This window comes from Aquarana catesbeiana, linkage group LG10 (assembly GCF_042186555.1).
Source record: "Aquarana catesbeiana isolate 2022-GZ linkage group LG10, ASM4218655v1, whole genome shotgun sequence".
Classification (NCBI taxonomy): Eukaryota; Metazoa; Chordata; class Amphibia; order Anura; family Ranidae; genus Aquarana; species Aquarana catesbeiana.
The window spans coordinates 224,156,433-224,162,432 of record NC_133333.1 but is presented as its reverse complement, the minus strand read 5'-3'; positions in this window follow the sequence as shown (position 1 = coordinate 224,162,432).

Below are 6,000 nucleotides of genomic sequence, written 5' to 3'. Positions count from 1 at the left end.
GAGGTCACTCCTTACATTGGTAGTCAGTGGGGAGGTCACTCCTTACATTGGTAGTCAGTGGGGAGGTCACTCCTTACATTGGTAGTCAGTGGGGAGGTCACTCCTTACATTGGTTGTCAGTGGGGAGGTCACTCCTTACATTGGTTGTCAGTGGGAAGGTCCCTCCTTACATTGGTAGTCAGTGGAGAGGTCACTCCTTACATTGGTTGTCAGCAGAGAGGTCACTTCTTACATTGGTTGTCAGTGGAGAGGTCACTCCTTACATTGGTTGTCAGTGGGGAGGTCACTCCTTACATTGGTTGTCAGTGGGGAGGTCATTCCTTACATTGGTTGTCAGTGGGGAGGTCACTCCTTACATTGGTTGTCAGTGGAGAGGTCACTCCTTACATTGGTAGTCAGTAGAGAGGTCACTCATTACATTGGTTGTCAGTGGGGAGGTCACTCCTTACATTGGTTGTCAGTGGGAAGGTCCCTCCTTACATTGGTAGTCAGTGGGGAGGTCACTCCTTACATTGGTAGTCAGTGGAGAGGTCGCTCCTTACATTAGTAGTCAGTAGGGAGGTCACTCCTTACATTGGTAGTCAGTAGGGAGGTCACTCCTTACATTGGTTGTCAGTGGAGAGGTCACTCCATACACTGGTTGTCAGCAGAGAGGTCACTCTTTACATTGGTAGTCAGTGGGGGAGTCATTCATTACATTGGTAGTTACTGGAGAGGTCACTCCTTACATTGGTAGTCAGTGGAGAGGTCACTCCTTACATTGGTAGTCAGTGGAGAGGTCACTCCTTACATTGGTTGTCAGTGGGGAGGTCACTCCTTACATTGGTAGTCAGTGGGGAGGTCACTCCTTACATTGGTAGTCAGTAGGGAGGTCACTCCTTACATTGGTTGTCAGTGGAGAGGTCACTTTGGTTGTCAGCAGAGAGGTCACTCTTTACATTGGTAGTCAGTGGGGGAGTCATTCATTACATTGGTAGTTACTGGAGAGGTCACTCCTTACATTGGTTGTCAGTGGGGAGGTCACTCCTAACATTGGTTGTCAGTAGAGAGGTCACTCCTTACAATGGTAGTCAGTGGGGAGGTCACTCCTTACATTGGTAGTCAGTGGGGAGGTCACTCCTTACATTGGTAGTCAGTAGGGAGGTCACTCCTTACATTGGTTGTCAGTGGAGAGGTCACTCCATACACTGGTTGTCAGCAGAGAGGTCACTCTTTACATTGGTAGTCAGTGGGGGAGTCATTCATTACATTGGTAGTTACTGGAGAGGTCACTCCTTACATTGGTAGTCAGTGGGGAGGTCACTCCTTACATTGGTAGTCAGTGGGGAGGTCACTCCTTACATTGGTAGTCAGTGGGAAGGTCACTCCTTACATTGGTAGTCAGTGGGAAGGTCACTCCTTACATTGGTAGTCAGTGGGGAGGTCACCCCTTACATTGGTAGTCAGTGGGGAGGTCACTCCTTACATTGGTTGTCAGTGGGGAGGTCATTCCTTACATTGGTTGTCAGTGGGAAGGTCCCTCCTTACATTGGTAGTCAGTGGAGAGGTCACTCCTTACATTGGTTGTCAGTGGGAAGGTCCCTCCTTACATTGGTAGTCAGTGGGAAGGTCACTCCTTACATTGGTAGTCAGTGGGGAGGTCACTCCTTACATTGGTAGTCAGTGGGGAGGTCACTCCTTACATTGGTAGTCAGTGGGAAGGTCACTCCTTACATTGGTAGTCAGTGGGAAGGTCACTCCTTACATTGGTAGTCAGTGGGGAGGTCACTCCTTACATTGGTAGTCAGTGGAGAGGTCACTCCTTACATTGGTTGTCAGTGGGAAGGTCCCTCCTTACATTGGTAGTCAGTGGGGAGGTCACTCCTTACATTGGTAGTCAGTGGGGAGGTCACTCCTAACATTGGTTGTCAGTAGAGAGGTCACTCCTTACAATGGTAGTCAGTGGGGAGGTCACTCCTTACATTGGTAGTCAGTGGGAAGGTCACTCCTTACATTGGTAGTCAGTAGAGAGGTCACTCCTTACAATGGTAGTCAGTGGGGAGGTCACTCCTTACATTGGTAGTCAGTGGGGAGGTCACTCCTAACATTGGTTGTCAGTAGAGAGGTCACTCCTTACAATGGTAGTCAGTGGGGAGGTCACTCCTTACATTGGTAGTCAGTGGGGAGGTCACTCCTTACATTGGTAGTCAGTGGGAAGGTCACTCCTTACATTGGTAGTCAGTGGGGAGGTCACTCCTTACATTGGTAGTCAGTGGGGAGGTCACTCCTTACATTGGTAGTCAGTGGGGAGGTCACTCCTTACATTGGTTGTCAGTGGGGAGGTCATTCCTTACATTGGTTGTCAGTGGGAAGGTCCCTCCTTACATTGGTAGTCAGTGGAGAGGTCACTCCTTACATTGGTTGTCAGTGGGAAGGTCCCTCCTTACATTGGTAGTCAGTGGGGAGGTCACGCCTTACATTGGTTGTCAGTGGGAAGGTCCCTCCTTACATTGGTAGTCAGTGGAGAGGTCACTCCTTACATTGGTTGTCAGCAGAGAGGTCACTTCTTACATTGGTTGTCAGTGGGGAGGTCATTCCTTACATTGGTTGTCAGTGGGAAGGTCCCTCCTTACATTGGTAGTCAGTGGAGAGGTCACTCCTTACATTGGTAGTCAGTGGGAAGGTCCCTCCTTATATTGGTAGTCAGTGGGGAGGTCACTCCTTACATTGGTAGTCAGTGGGGAGGTCACTCCTTACATTGGTAGTCAGTGGGAAGGTCCCTCCTTACATTGGTAGTCAGTGGGAAGGTCACTCCTTACATTGGTAGTCAGTGGGGAGGTCACTCCTTACATTGGTAGTCAGTGGGAAGGTCACTCCTTACATTGGTAGTCAGTGGGGAGGTCACTCCTTACATTGGTAGTCAGTGGGAAGGTCACTCCTTACATTGGTAGTCAGTGGGGAGGTCACTCCTTACATTGGTAGTCAATGGAACATGCCTTTTTTCTTATTGGTAGCCAGTGACCCTTTACATTGGTATAACCACTTAAACTCTGGAAGGTTTCACCCCCTTTATGACCAGGCCATTTTTTGCGATACAGCACTGCGTCACTTTAACTGACAATTCCATTGGCGTATGACACTGTACACAAAATAAAATTGATGTCCTTTTTTTCCCACAAATAGAGGTTTCTTTTGGTGGTATTTGATCACCTCTGCGGATTCTCCTACGGGAGATTGTTGTCACATGTACCACACAGCCCATACTTGATATTCCTGCAGCTCCTTTAATGTTGCTGTAGGCCTCTTGGCAGCCTCCCTGAAAAGTTTTCTTCTCGTCTTTTCATCAATTTTGGAGGGACGTCCAGGTCTTGGTAATGTAACTGTTGTGCCATATTTTCTCCACTTGATGATGACGGTCTTCACTGTGTTCCATGGTACTCACCCTTTGCCTGCTGGCTGCCTTTTAATGGGCCAGAGTTTAGTTCCCCTTTAACATTTGTATCTGGAATATATATTTAAGAATGTGCCCGCTGTCAGATGAACAAGAAAACAATAAAACAGGTCAGTTGTGTGTATTCATTGCCTCTAAGTTTTATAATACGCTGTCTATTTAAAATACGCATTTGCGATTTACAAAAGCCCATTACCATTGTTGATCGGCTAATGGCATTGCTTTTAACCTGGACAGACACACAATCAATGGGATTTTTTATTTTACGTATCAGGGTATATTTTATTATCTCCATCCAATTTATGGCTAACACTACGGGGGGGTTATTTACGAAAGGCAAATCCACTTCGCATTACAAGTGCAAATAGCACTTGAAATTGCACTGAAAGTGCACTTGGAAGTGCAGTCGCTGTAGATCCAAGGGGGACATGCAAGGAAAATAAAAAAACGCATTTTAGCTTGCACATGATTGGATAATAAAATCAGCAGAGCTTCCCCTCATTTCAGATCTACCCCCCAGATTTATAGCGACTGCACTTCCAAGTGCACTCAGTCCAATTTCAAGTGCACTTTGCAATTGTAGTTTGCACTTGTAGTGCAAAGTGGATTTGCCTTTAGTAAATAACTTCCTATGTCTTTTTTTTTAAATACGTTATTCTGTAGGCTTATTTTTGAAATGTAGTCATGTTTTTTTTTTTTCTTTTCTTTTCAAATGTCACAGACTCTGGGTCTGGTTTAGTAGCGAGAGAGGCTTCACCGCACAGGTATGGATTCAAGCCAGGTGTAGACAAAATGATTGCCTCCAAAAGGAAAGAGCCCCAGGTGCTGGCTAATGCTGAGTCAGGCAGGAAGTATACGAAAAGATCCTGACAGCCGCACACCAGGAAAATATGCAAGTGTCTTTATTATAAAATCGGGATCATAGAGCATACAGGACACTGTAGCGGAAAAGTACAGGCAAACATCTAACGCGTTTCGCACTTATGCTAAGTGCTTACTCATACCCAGAAGTTATTATTATTATTATACAGGATTTATATAGCGCCAACAGTTTACGCAGCACTTTACAATATAAAAAGGAGACAATACAATAAAATACAAGAGGATTAAGAGGGCCCTGCTCAGAAAAGCTTACAATCTAATAGGGTGGGGCAGGTGGTACAAAAGGTTGTAACTGTGGGGAATGAGCTGATGGAAGTGGTAGGAGATTGGAGACGTGATAGGCTTTCCTGAAGAGGTGAGTTTTCAGGGATTGCCTGAAGGTAGCAAGAGTAGGGGCTAGCCGGACCGCTGGAGGTAGTGAGTTCCAGAGGATGGGAGAGGCTCTGGAGAAATCCTGGAGATGAGCATAAGAGGAGGAGACGAGAGAGTTTGAGAGTAGGAGGTCTTGAGAAGAGCGGAGAGGACAATTTGGGTGATATTACTATTATACCGCGTACACACGAGCGGAATGTCCGACAAAAAAAGTCAGACGGAAGCTTTTCATCGTATATTCCGATCGTGTGTATGCCTCATCGGACTTTCTTTTTCGAAAATTCTGACGGACCTAGAAATAGAACATGTTCTAAATATTTCCGACGGAAACAATTCCTATCAGGAAAACCGCTCGTCTGTATGCTGTTCCGACGGACCAAAAACTACGCATGCTCTGAAGCAAGTACGAGACGGAAGCTATTGGCTACTGGCTATTCAACTTCCTTTTTCTAGTCCCATCATATGTGTTGTACGTCACCGCGTTCTGGACGGTCGGACTTTGGTGTCATTGTGTGTACGCAAGACAGTTTCAGCAGAATTCCCTCGGAACCCCGTCAGAAAAACCTTCAGAGTTTATTTCGACGGGAAAACCGGTCGTGTGTATGCGGCATTAAAGTGCAGGAACTTGCACTTTAATAGTAAGGGGGCCCATCTGTTGGGAAAAAGACCACATAAGCAGAAAAATGGATCATCTTCCAGCGAGGGGCATGTCAACTGCATTAGATTATTGGATACCAAAGCAGAGGAGATATAAACAGAAAATAAAGGGTAATGTATCTTATAAACAGGAGGACGCCTATATTGAGTATACCAGGACCATAATTGCCCATACCAGCCTGTACTGCTGAAAAAAAAAAGAAAAAAGGAGAATATTGACTGAAAAGTCTCCAAAAAGAAAAAAGATAAGAAAACAAGAAGCAGGCAATGGCTTCATAAATTAGGTAGGTACTGTAAGGGCTCTGCTAACTCCAACAAAGCAACATCTACGCTAGACAGGACCTGATCAGGGTCAGAGGTGTGGTCTCGAGTCCGTCATAAGAACCCCCCAACAATGATGGTTACCAGAAGGCTGTAATAATGCCCCCCCCCCACCCCCATCATTAGTGGTCAGTGGCAGGCTTAGGCTGTAATAATAACCCCATCCCCTCCAAGCATGCATGATCAGTGGCAGGCTGTAATAATAACCTCCCCCCCAGTATTAGTGGTCAATGACAAGCTATAATAACCCCCCACACACCAGGATTGGTGGTCAGTGACAAGCTCAAATAAAATCCCTGCCATTGTTGATAGTGAATGGTAGGCTGTATTGACTCCCC